The 15,498-nt window shown below is 39.0% G+C and overlaps 1 protein-coding gene across 5 annotated transcripts in view; it reads left to right on the plus strand.

Annotated features, from left to right (window-relative positions):
* The first annotated feature begins 202 nt into the window (after positions 1-202).
* The window catches only part of GPBP1 (GC-rich promoter binding protein 1), a 95,252-nt gene continuing 79,956 nt past the window's right edge, over positions 203-15,498 (plus strand). For 3 of the 5 annotated variants that reach the window (XM_023734991.1, XM_012556694.2, XM_004380484.2), the window contains exons 1-2: positions 203-359; positions 1,588-2,531. The gene's annotated coding sequence lies outside the window, so the exon portion shown is untranslated. Of the gene's footprint in view, positions 360-1,587; positions 2,532-5,620; positions 5,690-15,498 lie in introns of all 5 variants that reach the window. The other 2 variants (XM_023734992.1, XM_023734993.1) reach the window with 1 other exon arrangement.

Here is a 15,498-nt window from a genome sequence, read left to right on the forward strand (position 1 = left end):
AGGCGTGAGCGGTTGCTTGGGCCAGAAGGTTCTGTTGGGGAGTTGCTCCTCCTGCTGCCCCGCCCAGTAGGTTCGTTTGCAACGCTTCTTCTACACCCTTTCTCCCTCCTCCTTATCCTCGCCCCGCCCTTTCCTCTTCTCGTCTACTCCTCTAGGTCCTTCCCCGCGTCGCCACCTTCCACGATCTCGCGAGACTTGGCCCAGAACATTGCGGATCGGGTCGGCGCCATTTTGGGACTGAGACTGGTTGTGGGGGAGGGAAAAGCGGCAAAAGGGGATTATTCAAAGTACCGAAAACCTCCTCCCGGGATCGAACGCAGCGGTACCCCAGGCCAGGGGCACCTCTGGTGGGGTAGAAGGTAACACTGTTCTCTGTGCTCCGAGCCAGAGTCGTGGAGGGGGGTTCCCGTGTCGGCGTTGGGGATTGAGGGGTCGGGAGCGGCGTTGGCGGCGCGAGGTGTAAGGCTGCCCGTAGACGGTGGAGGGGGAGGGGGTCGGGCAGCCAGGCGAGAGAAGGGAAGGAGGCGCTGGAAGGCCCCTCTTGATGTTGACTTGATTCCAGTAGGGCGGAGGTGCACGGTTGTGGGGAAGGGTGGGTGGCTTAGCCTTGGTGGCTGAGGTGGGGGTGGTGGTTAGTGGAGGCAGGGAATGGGTCTGACACCCCCTGTGCTCGGTTTTCCTTCCGCTGGCCTGTGGCACTTGGCCGCCTCCTTTTGCACCACTGCCTCTTTCGGAGCCGAGGCCGAGTTGTGGCCTTCGGCTGTTTCTTCAGCAGCGCGCCCTCTCTCCCCGCCTCTCCCAGGTCCCTGGTACTTGCCGTGTACTGGGGCGGGTGCTACCTTGTTTCTCTCAGTCCTGTGGAGAGAGAATCTGTCCCTTTTACTTTGGAGAGAATCGCTGTGTCCGAGGTTTACAAGAAGGGCTCGGTACCTTCCACCCCCTCAGTGTTGGGAGAAACCTGTTTTCTTAATTCAAGGAAATGAGGATCTATATCTTTATCCCAGTACTCCCCTCAGAAGTGGGGAAGTCTCACCCTCTGGCGAATTTAAGAAACGTTCTTGCCCCACTTCTTATGCACCTTTCTCACCTCTGGGGAAAATATGCCCCTTTTAGGTATTCCAATTTGGAGGGACCGTCTTGGTTTCTACATCTGTAGCTCCCTAAGTTACGTTTCCTAATGCTTCGTGGCAGCACACCTGTCTGTCCGTTTTCCTTTGGATAAGAAACAGAGAAGACTTTTTGTAAGATTGTGTGCCGATTTCATAGTTCTACTATTTACTCAAAAAGTGTAAGAGGGTTAGCTTATGTAACGTCCTCAAATTTTATATCCGCACCCTCTTCCCCAGTTCAAATCAGTACTTTGTCCTCCGTGTAACACCATCACCCACCTTTTCTCCCCTCTACTGTGAAGCCCTTTTCATTCAGTAGACTTTTACTGGATGTTTGCTTGGACAAAGTCCTTTTCCAGGCCCCGGTAGAATTGTACAGAAGTGAATTTCTCTCCAGAGATTGACTTATTAGGGTAGGGACTGATTTTTAGATCAAAATCAAAACTCAGTGTTTAATTTGTTTTTGTAACTTTTACAGGTGATTGAATTACTCAGATATGAAGATCGTCTTCTAGGTTTTGTGTAAAAGGCCCTGGATATTTGAAGTGGCCTTTTGGAATTACAGTGGGTTTGGATATTTTTGCCACAGAAGTTTATTAAAATTGGCAAGAATCATCTGTGAAGTAAATTGGTAACAGTGAACAATTCAAGAAGCTACTTCAGTATTTTCGTTCAAACGGATTATATAATCTGTTAAAGTATTTCAGCTGGTGGAAATTTGTCTCTTACCCCCTTCCCCCATTGGTGTTCTTCAGCCAAAACTGTAAGATATGTTTGATTTGTGTACTGAGTAGTTTCAGCAGTTTCAAATTACTCTTTAAATATTGCTGAAGTTTCATGGTAGTTTATTTTTGCTTTTATTGAAAGTTTTAGGAATTTTTGATCTCAGCCTGTTTCATATCACAATGGGACAGCTTTTCTAAATGAAGACGTTGAAAGAATACAGAGTTTTTTTCCTTTTATCTTTTATTTACGTGGAAATTTAAGATGTTGCAGTTTCCCAGCAGCATGGTAGTATCGAGATAGCTGTGTGTCTCGCTGTATATGCTGATGTTTAGGAATGCTCTTCAGATGTGAAATTTTCTTTTTGTTTTTGCTTTTTGGCTCATAAATTGGATATTTCCTGTGGAGTGGATAAGTACAACAGTGACAAGTACATGGAATAATAAAGAAGACAGGCCTCAGAAGACTTTGTAATCTTAAATTCAAGGAACTTGGCTAATTCTGGAGATAGCCATATGAAAACTTTACACAAGTATGGGTAGCTGACTTGAAGAAACTCTATGTCAAATAGTCATAGGTTAAGGCTCTTCAAAGAACTTGGGAATTATTTCAGAGGATACAAAATAAAAAAACAAACTGGAAAGCATAAAGATTACAGGGGAAAATCCAACACCTTCCTGTGCAGTCCTGTTGAAATTTGTAAGTACTATTTTGGTGAGCAAATTAAATGTTTGTAAACTGTAATGAGAGTCGTGTTTATCCGGTATTATTCTTGGAAGCCTTTCGGTTTCTTGCAATAATACTGCTTGGCTTCCGTTTCCTGGACAGTCTGAAAACAACTATTAATGACCATTATCAGTAAATTAAAATACAGGTAAAAAAGATTTAGGGATATTTCAGATTCAGACAGTCCTAAATTATAAATTTTTGTGCTCTTAAAGGAAAACTTTATGGTCAGAATGCACCATAGGTTTTATGGGTAGATAGATTGCTAGGAAGGTAGGAAAAAACCCAACAAGTGTTTCATGTGTCTCGATAGCCAGTTTACATTCTAAATGGGAGGAATTATTGTAGTTGGGTGTTCAGTTGAGAGTTATGTAGTTATGTATAAATTATAATATTGGTCTTAGTTTTTAATCTGATGTTTCATGAAGTAGCTTGTTTTAAGGCATAACGTTTCCTAACATTTTAATCCATTACAGAAATCAAGTTTTTGAAACAATTTGTTGAAGTGGTTTTCTATTTAAAATTGTTCTTTAAGATTTTTAGTTCCAAAAAGAAACAGCAACAAAAGGATAAACATTACCAGCAGCGGAAATTGAGAGGAATTGAGCAAACTGCGTTAAGAACTTTTAAAATAACTTTAGGAAAAAAAAGCATTTTTTTTCCCCTCTCCAAGGAAGGTTGTGCTGGCTTAAGTTTATACACAAAATAAAGTTTTTTTAAAAAGTTGTAAATATTAATTGTAATAGAAATCCTTTTGACACAACGGGAGAGTTGTCTTTTAATGATATTTGTATTTTTCAGAATTAACGTGTTTTTAGTTAACATTAGTTATTACATTTAGTTTTTCAATGATTGAGGCACTTAGTGTTTACTGTTACTAAAAAAATTCACTAAAATTTATCTTTTAAGCAATGAATAGTAGTAAAGAGATTAATGTAGTTAAGTTTATTTTATTTAACTACTTTTCTGAGATAAAAGGTTGTGATTTTTTTAATGCTTTAGCAAGGTTGTCTAATAACTTGTCAGTTGCTCTCATTTCGAAACAACTTCTTTTGCTAGACTGTTGAATCCTGTTAACTCACTTAGAGCAAAAGGTAGTAGAGTCCAAAAGAATATAGGTATTCATATATTCATGTATGGAATTTATTTTCTGAACTAAAATTGAGATTAGATAGTTCAGTAATTCTGTCATCATAGACTAGGTTGTATGTGTTTTCTCTGTAAGAGTTGTGTGTAAGTACTTCTAAGGGAGTTTCCACCTTGATTTGTATGAAAATATGGCAAGAACATCCTCCTCCCTTTCACTGGGGAAGCCTATTTTATGCATTCCTCAATTTAATGGCTTCTTAAGTTCCTTGTCTAATAATATGCATCTTAAATGTGGTTAAGAAGTTGAACTGAAAATGAATGACCTTTATTCATAGAGAAGAGCCACATTACGTTTATTATTTGTGATTGTTTTCCTTTAAATTTCTCCTATTGATATTATTATTCAAAAGCTGTAGTATCAGGATAAAGGTTACTGCAGAGACCAGGGGTTTTAGCAATTAACTAAATCCTTGAATAGTCTAACATTTGTGAACTTTGCTTACAGCGATTGTTCAAGGTAGAGTCACTTACTTGAATGTTTTGATAAATATTTTTAATTGATTTTTCTGGGGATTGAAATATATAGTACCACTAGTTAGTAATTGGAGCAATTGCTGAACTGCTTTTTTTCCCTACAGAAGTACCCCTTTTTCCTTCTCTCTGCTCCTATTTTTTTCTTCTGTTTTTTTTTTCTCCTTTGCCTAAACTAAAAATAATAATAATGCCTGAAGTTCATACTGATGATTGTGTTATGTGTTCTGCTGTGTACTTTACATGGTATGTCTTAATTCTTACAATAATCCTATGAGGAAAGTATTGTTACAGTTACAGCGATAAACCCATTGCTGTGAAGTTGATTCCGACTTACGGCAAACTGCCCCATAGGGTTTCCAAGGAATGCCTGCTGGATTCAAACTGCTGACCTTTTGGTTAGCACCTGAACTCTTAACCACTATGCCGCAGTGATATAGGTGAGAAAATGAAGATTTAAGGAGCTTGAACCTGGGAGAAAGTTAGTTAGTTAGGATGTGATTAGAGGCTTGATCAAGTTTCCAGGCAGTCTGACTCTAGAGCTCACTCTTAACCACTATGACATACTTGTACTGCCTTCTTGTAGATTCTACTTTATTAAACTCATTGTGTTTGAGAATTATCCTTTTGTTTTTCTTTCTGTGTACTGCTTCTCTTTGCTTAACATTGATTACTGACTACAAAGGAACTTGGAGATAAAACACGAGGAACTACTGTTAGTTTTGCTATTTGTTAGTAGCTATTTGGAGGCTGGAAACCCTGTTGGCGCAGTGGTTAAGAGCTACGGCTGCTAACCAAAAGGTCAGCAGTTCAAATTCACTAGGCGCTCCTTGGAAACTCTATGGGGCAGTTCTACTCTGTCCTATAGGGTTGCTATGAGTCAGAAATGACTGGATTTCAATGAGCTATATTTGGATGCTAACTTTTTAAACTAAAAATTAAAATGTGGTTTCGGATTACATTCAGATCTCATTCACCCATAGCTTCTTCACACAGGTGTAGTGCTCAATGCATATTTTTGTAGTTTTTCTAGTTTTCCAACAGAGGATACTACATGGATTTTTATGTGTAAAACTGCTGACACTTTAAAATTGAGAATGGAGGAATAATAGGGAAAGAACAGTGAGGAGAATGAAGGAAAAAAATTGGGAAAGTTTTAGGACAAGGGAATGAGGGTAGGAACCTCTAGTCTGAAAGTAAAATAAGCAAGTGAAGATAGAGCCTAAACCCAGAGCAGAATGATACAGTTGTCTTTGACTCAACCAACTTCTGTTTCACTTTCAATAAAAGTTTTTAGCTGTTTAGATCAAAGTAAGGTAGTGATGTAAAAAAAGGGTGATGGCTGGGAGTTAGAAAGGAAACTTTTGGTTTCGAATATGAAATATATGGTAGAAAAGGGCCTGTTTAACCGTGTCTGTTGACCTAACCTCTTTTGCCCTTAGTTTTCTTCATTAAGCTGATTGAAATAACTGCATATGAAGGCTCTTTGTCACTTGTAAAGTGTAATACAGGTAGGAAGTTTTATTCTTATCCTAATATTTTAAGATTCTGCTTAATGCATTTTATACACTAGACTGATATTTATCATATTCCCTCAAACTATTTCTTCCTTCGGTCTCTTGTTAATGGTTTTACCTGTATTCCATTCATGGTAATCTGAAATGGTATCTTTGACTTCTCCCTTATGTTTATGAAAAGTCAAAGATAACTTTGGCATAACTTTGCCTTCCCATATCCAAATTCATTTACTATACTAGCTTGGTGCTCGACTAAGGCAATAACCTACTAACTCATCTCCTTGCCTACGGTCTCATTCTCCCCTCCCCGTAGTCCTGTAACCAGAAAAATCAGCCTAAAATACAGCCCTTGATTTTTGTTACTTCAGCAGCCCTTAGGGTAGTGTATTTGGCATATTTGGGGGTGGGGATAGGTGGGAAAGAGACATGTTCCCTTCCCTATCCCCCCCAACATTTTAAAGTGTTTTACATGACAGAAATTATTAACATTCTTTTTGGCTACTTGGATGGCTGTGGGAGACAGTTGTTCATGTGAATTCTATGAAATTGATAAATTTGTGGGCACTTAATATGTATTTTCCTGAGGAGTTAGGTCTATTAGTTTCAGCAGGACCTTCACTAAAAACAGTATGTTCAGAATTACTGCTACACCTTTTGTGGTTAGGTCTCTGTTTTTCAATTTTTCCTGCTTTCCTTTTTCCTTATTTTCAGCTGCCCCACCCATCAGAATAGCTAAAGGCTTCTGCTCTATATTCCTTCAAATAATTGATAATTTTTGCATCTTTTTATTCAAGATATTCCACTCAGTTTCCTATTCTTGAGTCCTTTCTCTCCACAGGTTGGTGCATTGTTTTTGATCTTTCATTTTTTGCCCTTTAATTCAGTTTTCAGGTGAGATTTTTTTAAAACCATATTTAAAAATTTTTCCATCCTTTTTTTTTTAATCAAGAATAAGAGTTTTTAAAACCTTAGTTGAATAGGTTATGTTTTTTTTGATACTCAGAATTTTCAAATTTTAAATTCTTAAATGGAAAAGTTTTCGGGAATAGTTATCTTTACTATATATGCATGTTAGTAACAAAGTAAGTTAACTTGCTTTGATTTTCACTGAGCATAGATATGTATTCTTTTAATGAGTGAATTGTTTTTTTTTTTTAAACAGCAAATACTTGTTATCTCTTAGAGTTTCTGTGGGTCAGGAATTTGGGAGCAGCTTAGCTGAGTGGTTCTGGCTCCCTCGCGTCTTTCATAAAGTCTGTCAAGATGTTGGCTAGGGCTGTAGTCTAAAGACTTGTCTAGAGGATCTGTTTCCAAAAGGGTGCGCTCATTAGGCTGGCTGTTGATTGGAGGACTCAGTTGCCTACCATATGGACCTCTTCATAGGGCTACTTGAGTCTATGGCATGGCAGCTGCATTCTTCCAGAGCAAGTGATCTTAGAGAGAGCAAAGTAGAAAGAAGCACAGTGCCTTTTATGAACTAGCCTGAGAAGTCACTTCTGCCACATTCTGTTCGTTAGAAGCAAGTCACTAAGTGTAGCTTACAACCAAGGGGAGGAGAATTGGACTGCTACACCTTTTGTCAGATAATTTGTGGATGTACTCAAAACCACAGTAGCCAAAGCCATTCTTCACAATTGGTAATTGTCCCCATAATTAGCCAAATTCTTACCCCACAGATACAAGGTTGGGTTCGTATTGTAAGTACGATGTTGTTACTTGCTGAGTCGATATTCTAAATTTATATGGGTTTATGAAATTTATACCTTTCCACCTTTCTGGCCACTCTTAAGAGATGCGGAGGTAAGGTTTTTTGTTTGTTTCTTTATGTTAACCTCCCAATCAGTGTATTGAATGAATTTTAATAGCTAATATTTATCCATGTTTAGTATGTGCTAGACAGTGTTCTAAGTTTTATTAAGTGTATTAACTTGTTAATCCTCGTAAACATTCTTCTTGGAAAGGGCCTATTGTTGTCCTCTTCAGATGAGACAATGAAGGCGCAGAGATTTTAAGCAGTTTTCTAAGGTCACACAAGCCAGTAAATGATATTTCTGAACCCATATCCTATACTGTTACCCATTATGGCTGATAGTTAATGGTTTTTAAGGTCATAATGTGAAAGAAGTAAAATAATACTGTTTCAGAAATTTGGAAGATATTTGTTTTCTTCTTAGCCATTTATATCTTTACTTGTTTTATTTTTGTCAATGAAAGAAGGAGTGAATGATTTGATACATGGTTGGTTCTCGTTCAGGAATATTTTCCTCTTGGATCACTTCATAACTAGTATTTATATAGTATTTTAGTTTACAAACTGCTTTTCCTAATTTCCAGGTGAAATAAGTGCTATTTCCATTTATTGGTTTAAGAAACTATGGCAAGAGCCAGAATTTGAATTGTTGATCTATAGTCTTCTGCTACAGATAGCTTCCTTAGTGTTCTGTGTTGTAGCTCTTATTCTAGAGCAGTGCTGTCCAATAGAACTTTCTGAAGTGATGGAAGTATTCCATGTCTGTGCTGTTCAACACGGCAGTCACAAGCTGTATTCATTATTGAGCATTTGAAATATGGCTAGTGTGAATGAGGAACTTAATTTTAAATTTTATTAATTTTAGTTTAAATTTAAATAGCAACATGTAGCCATATTGGATAGCACCTCTAGAGCAGTGGCATAGAATCCAGTCAGATCAGTGCAATCAGATGCATACACCTTTTATGACAAGTACTTTAAAAAATCCCCTTTACTATCCTGAAATAAAATATCTTCCTATGCACATAAGTCAGCATAATGCATGTGGATATCCAGTTGTCCAAGTACCATTTGTTAAAAGATGTTGTTTCCTATTGAATACTTTGATACTTCTGTTGAAAATCAGTTGACTATTTGTGTGTGTAACTGTTCACACACACAGACACACACACACACACACTCTCTTACGCCAGTTCCATGGAACACTAGTCTGTGAATACAAATGATAACATTTGACTTGCTAATTCTGCTTTATTTTAAAACCTGATAGATCTCTTTATGTTTCCTAAAATCTTTTACAGGAAATTTGGAGTAAAAGGGGAAGTTGTTTTGCGTGTGAAATAAGACCAGTAATGCTGGATGTTGAATTCATAGAGCAATCTAGAGTTGGTTTGAATGGCTTGAAACGTTAGATATTATCTAATTTATACTTACACATATTTGGAAAATAAAGGATAGCATTTCTACATTGGAAATGAGAAAGGATATAAAAGTGTCAACTTATTTACTGTACTATATTCTCAACAGTGAATCTGGGATTTTTCTCTCTAGAGTGTTAGTCGTGTGCTAGAGAAGACGTTCATTGCCTCAGCAAATGTTTGAGTGCCTATTATGTGCCTGCACTATCATGGGTGCTGGGCATTTAGTAGTGAACAAGGCAGATATTTAAGAATACACCTACTCCTCATTTATTGACATGGTTAGATTCTAAAGAACAGATCATTATGTGAAAACTCGCATTATGGGAAAATGGAGGATGACCACATCAGATTGCAAAATGGAAAATGACTACATCATTACATAACTGCCAAAACTGAGAAGCATGGCCCAGCCAAGTTGGCACATAACCATCACAGCCAGCGTTACTTACACCTTGGCGTTCCGTGTTATGTCGTATGTACAACATACTGTGTTGTACATCTTTAATGTGTAAAATAGTCAGATAGTAGATTTTTTACTATTGTCGTAAATCCAAAATGTTGGATAACAAGATAGTCCATAAGTGAGGAGTGGGTGTACTTACTGCTCTTATGTAGCTAATCTCTTCTGAAGTTCTGTGATTACAGAGTAAAAGAGACCTTGAATTTGAATTCTAGTTTTATCCCATCTAATAAGTAATATCTAGTTGATGTTGGCCAGGTCAGCTTTTGTAAGATGCTTTTTTTTTTTTTTAATTGTGATTTTTAGATGAAGGTTTACAGAACAGATAGTTTCTCATTAAACAGTACACATATTTATGACAATGGTTAACAACCCCACGACATGTCAACACTGTCCCTTCTCAGCCAGCTTTCCTGTCCCCTCCTGCCTTCTAGTCCTTATCTGTGGACTGTCATGCCCCATTAGTCTCGTTTTGTTTTATGGAGCTGTCTAATCTTTGGCTGAATGGTGAATCTTGGGAGTGACTTCATTACTGAGCTAAAAGGGTGTCCGGGGGCCATACTTTTGGGGTTTCTCCAGTTGCTGTCAGGCCAGTAAGTCTGGTCTTTTTTTGTGAGTTAGAATTTTGTTCTACATTTTTCTCTAGCTCTGTCTGGGACCCTCTGTTGTGATCCTGGTCAGAGCAGTCGGTGGTAGCGAGGCACCATCTAGTTGTACTGGACTCAGTCTGGTGGAGGCCGTGGTAGTTGTGGTCCATTAGTCCTTTGGACTGATCTTCCCCTTGTATCTTATTTTCTTCATTCTCCCTTGCTCCCGAAGGAGTGAGACCAGTGGAGTATCTTAGATGGCTGCTCACCAAAGTAGAATGTAGAATGTAGAACATTCCTTTATAAACTGTTATGCCAGTTGAGCTAGATGTTCCCTGAGACCATGTCCCCACAGTCTTCTGCCCAGCAGTTTGGTTCCTCAGGGAGTTTGGATGTGTCTGTGGAGCTTCCATGACCTTTCCTTGTACAAGTTGTGCTGGTTTCGCCAGTATTGTGTACTGTCTTACCTTTCACTGAAGTTACCACTTATCTATTGATAAGACGCTTATTTATTGTTCTATAAAAGAGTGGATCTTTTTATGTCTCACAAGGTTCTGATTAGACTCAAGACCAGTAGTGAACGCTAGATGTTTTGACATTGTAAAATGATCCAAACATTATTAGTGTTGTTATGGCTGAGTCACAGTGAAGACTGTATGATCAACCAGAGGGAGATTAATATAGATTGGGGAACAAAGATAAATGTAAATTGAAGGGACAGAACTGAGCAGAAACCAAGTCTATATAAATTATATTTTATGACACGTGTAAAATTGTTGAAACATATGCACTGGATTCTTCTGTGATAATATTTGTATCATCTGAAATATGGTATCATGACTTTAGAAGGCATCTTTATGTAAATTATTTCAAATTTAAATCTCCAGTCCAAATCTCTTCCCCAGATTCTAGTCTTGGTGTTTAACTGCCTCCTTGACTTTTCCGCATAGTTGTCGAATTTAACGTAGCTAAAATGGAACTCTTGGTTCTTTCCCAACCCCATACTTTCTCCACTCTTTCCTGTCTCTACCATCCAGCCATTTGTTCAAGCTAAAAAATGTGAGCATCGTTTTTTATTCCTTCCCTTTTTTCCCATCTGATCCACTGGCAAATTTATTTTCTCTGCTTGCAAAATCTCCCAACTGTGTCCAGTTCTATCCCACTACCACTAGCCTAGGAGTCCCTGGGCGGCACAAATGGTTAAGTGCTCGACTGTTAATCGAAAAGCTGATTCAAACCCACCCAGAGGTGTCTCTTAAAAAAGGGCTGGAGATGTGCTTGTAAAAGGTCAGAGTCTTGAAAACTCTGTAGAGCGCATTTTTACTCTGCAGTACATCAGGTTGCCATGAGCCGGAATCAACAGCAGTTGTTTGGGTTTTGGTTTTTACTGCTAGTCTTGTGCAAGCCACCATCTTCTCGTCTGAACTACTGCTAACTTTTTTCATGCTCTATTCTTGCACTCCAGTAATTCATTATCCACAGAGCAGCCAGAGAGATCCTTTTAAAAATGGTAATCAGATCGTATCGTTTTTCTGCTTAAAACCATCTAGTGGCTTCCCATTGGACTTAAAAATAACATACAAGGGTCTGCGTTATTTGCCCCCTTCCATTTTCTGCAGCCTTGCTTGCTGTCTTCCTGGTCAGTTTGCCTTTGGCCTTCTTTCTCTTCCATGAACACACCCAGGCATTTTCCTTCCTGTCTTAGGACCTTTATGTTTGTTTTCCTATTTCTGGCATTTTGGAATACTCTTTCTCTGGTCTTTCCTTGTTAGCTCAATTTTAGCTCAAATATTATTTTTTCTGAGAGACTTTTTCTAACCATTCTGTGTAAAGTGGGCCATCCCCTTCCTATACTCTTTGTTTTCCCTTGTCACTCTGTTACCCTGTTTATTTCATTGAAAGCACAGTCTGTAATTATCTTGCTTACTCTCTTACCCGTTTTTATCATATAAACTCTCTGAGGGCAGAGACCCTGTCTCATTTGTTTATTGTTGTATTCTCAGTGCAGTTACTTGTAGAGTAAAAAACTTATTAACATCTTAGATGATTAGCTTTACCCCCCCCCCCATATGCACTTGTTTTTTTATTATGGAGCTGCTGTTTAACTGCTTGAGGACTAGGTAACATTTGTTATGGGATTATTCATAGCTGAATTGATTTGTTGTTAGATCTTTTATGAGGTGTTTTATCTACCCAGACTTAAATGATTTTGTTACACAAGCTTCTAGTCCCTTTGCTAGATTCAAAACTGGCTTTGGATTTGCGATTAGCTTTCTGAAGGGACCTGATAAGGATTTCTTTGCTATGACCCTTGCCTTTAAAAATTTCCCCCAGTTTTGAACTGTTGAGTTATAGGGATGGAAACCTAGTTGAATTGTCCTCTCAGTTTTAAAAGTGTGTGAAACACATTTATCTTCAGGTTTTAAGGAGGGGTTCATTGAAATATGTGGGTGAATAGAAGTTTTAGGCTTCTGTTTTCAGGTATCAAGAAGGACATTATCAATTTTGTGAGTATTATATGAACTAGTGTCTTTGAGGAGCAAACATAATGGGAAACATGCAGATTTATGCCCACATAACTTTTAATTATTTCTGTATTACAAAATTTTTCAATATACTAGTAATCTTGTCTTGATGTTGTGTAAGAAGAGCTTGTTAACTGATCCCTTGCAGCGGGCTTACTTTTAGTAAAGCTCCAGAAGATGCTTATGGAACACTAGGTTGAAAACTACTTGAAAAATGGATTCATTTGATAATCAGATGTGTTAAAGACTTTCCCTATGCAAGCTAGCTGCCGTTTAACTCAACTGGTAGTTACACATGAATTACTTTCCTGTCTCTCTTCACGAAAAATGAGTTCCTTTTACAGGATGTGATGGGTAAAGTTGTGTCAACTTGGGTGGGCCATGACTTTTAGTGATTTTGCAGTTATGTAATGATATAACCATCCCCCCTTTTGTAATCTGATGTGAGCAGCCAATCAGTTGGAAAGCAAGTTCCTTGGAGGTGTGGCCTGCATCAGTGGTGTCACTAGGTGAGTGCAGACTGCACCGGGTGACACCATCAAAGGGGGTGAGTGCCCTGAGCAGTGCTGAGTGTGAGCACTGGGCCAGCCTCTGGGCCACCATCTTCCGAGTGCAGAGTTTTCAGATGGGCAGGGACCCAGAAGTCACCAAGGGGAGGGGAAGGTGGGGAGCAGGGAGGCTGTGGAGGGAGTGCTGGGCACGAACTGGGAGAAGGAGCATACCAGGAGTGGTGGGGGGCCTGGCCTGCTCCCTACCCCGGCCCCCTCCCGGGTAGAGGGGCAGATGATGGGTTTCATCTGCATGCACTACAAGCATGCTCTATTGTTTTCATTGCTGGGGGAGTTGACACCATGATTTACTGCACTGACAACCAACCCTTGTGACACCACTGGCTTGCGTCCAGTATGTAGGGATGTTCTGGCAAAGCTCGCGTGCTCTGGATCCTGCATCCAACTCGTTATCCTTTGACCTCTGGTTCTTGGGACATGAGCTTGCTGCCTGACCTGTAGGTTTTGGAATTCACTGACTCCCACAACCCAGTGAGCCAGGAGCCTTCCCCCCTGACCTGCCAATTCTGGGTTTGTCAGCCCCTGCACCACGTGAGTCAGGAGAAGCCTCCAGCCTGACACCTAACACGGATTTGGAACTTGTCAGCCTCCACAGCTGTGTGAACTATTTCCTTGAGATAAATCTCTCTCTATATTTATATATACATGCTTCACTGGTTTTGCTTCTTGAGAGGCCCCCCCTAAGACGCAGGGACAATGTGACAATGATGATAAGTGAGTGAAAACATTTTCACCTTAGTCCTGTTAAATTAGGACCTTCCAGATACTTAATTTGCTGGGAGACCAATAGCCTGTTTGCGAAAGGAGTTGGCTGTTAGTGGAAGCCAGTTTGTGACCATCTGTCAACCGTAGCAGCTCATACTAGTCTCTTTTTACCTGTCTAGGAGATTGAGACCTACGTTTTATGTGGTTTGATATAGCTGTAGCTCAGGACAAAACCTTTTAGGTGAGGTTAAAACTTAAACTCAAAACTTAGAGAATTACTTATGTACTTGTTAATAAGGTTAATGTTTTGTGTTAGGTAAGGTCACTACCTAATGTATTCTTGGTTATTTAGAGTTTGTATATGTATGTGTAGTGTTTAAGAGTTTCAGCTACCACTTATTACTGTGACCATGGCAACTTTACATGTGCTTTACATGTATATGAAAGCCTGTTTTTCTGGTTTTAAACTAGAGATAATATCAGCCTCCAGGAGGGTATAATGAGGAGTAAATGAGAAAATGCTTGTAAAGCCCTTAGCGAACAGTAAATAAATTCAGTATGTATTTTTAGCTATTGTTATCTTCATAGCCACTTATGTCCTTAAGTTAAACTACTTGAATTTCCAAATCTTTCATATCAAGGATCCTGTCTCAGTCAGCACGCTTTCTGTACTGACTTGTTCACAGGGTTAGGTTCATTTTTGAAATTCATTTGTTGAAACTTGTTTGCGCCACTTGGAATGTTTGCTCTTCGGTTTTACTAGCTTCAGAAAAGATAGGTTAAGAGATTGAGGGTTTAGGAAATAGTATAGTCCCTGGGTGGTGCAAAAGGTTAATGTGCTTGTCTGCAAACAGGTTGGAGGTTAGAGGTACCTTGGAAGAAAGGCGTAGCAATCTGCTGAAAAACCAGCCAGTTGTGGAGCACAGCTTTACTCTTGACATACGTGGGGTTGCCATGAGTTGGAATTAACTTTTTCTAAAGTTTAGTTAGACTGAAGAGGTTTTTAAAAATATTTTGAGTACGTGCACACACTGCAAATCTCAAAAGGGATAAAAAAGGCTTTTAGAGAAAGATCACCCCCTCACTCCTATTTCCCAGTAATAGTTCCCATCTGAAGCAACCACTGTTAGTTTCTTATGTATTTTTCCAGAGAAACCTTATGCATATATGTTGTTGCGTGCCTTTGAGTCGGTTCTGACTTGTAGCAACCTTATAAGACAAAGTAGATTTCCTACATAGCGTTTCCTAGGCTGTAATCTTTACGGGAGCAGATCACCAGGTCTTTTCTCCTATGGAGCCACTGGTGGGTTCCAACCACCAGTCTTTCAGTTAGCAGCTGAGTGCTTAACCATTGCACCAGCAGGGCTCCTTTATGTATATATAAACGTGTGCATGTGTGTGTAACCTTTTTTTCTTTTTTATACAAGTAGTATAATGCCCTCCCTGTTCTACAGCCTTTTTTACTTAAATAAATATTTTGAAGATTATTCCATAATAATACACATAAAGTAACTTCATTCTTTATATTGGCTGGATAATATCCAGTTTATTTAGTCAGCCTCCTGTTGATGCACGTTAGGTTTTTTGTTTGTTTGTTTTTTGCTATTGTGAACGTTGCTGGTGAATATCCTTGTAAATGCGGGGTAAATTTCTACAAGTGGAATTTCTGGGTATAATTTTGAATAAGTCAAATTGCTGTCCCTAGAGGTATACCAGTACACTTCGAGCACTAATAGGGTATCAGATTTTTCCTCTGGCATTTTACTTTTTTCTTTTGAATGAGAAT

Source organism: Trichechus manatus, unplaced genomic scaffold (assembly GCF_000243295.1).
Source record: "Trichechus manatus latirostris isolate Lorelei unplaced genomic scaffold, TriManLat1.0 scaffold00074, whole genome shotgun sequence".
Classification (NCBI taxonomy): Eukaryota; Metazoa; Chordata; class Mammalia; order Sirenia; family Trichechidae; genus Trichechus; species Trichechus manatus.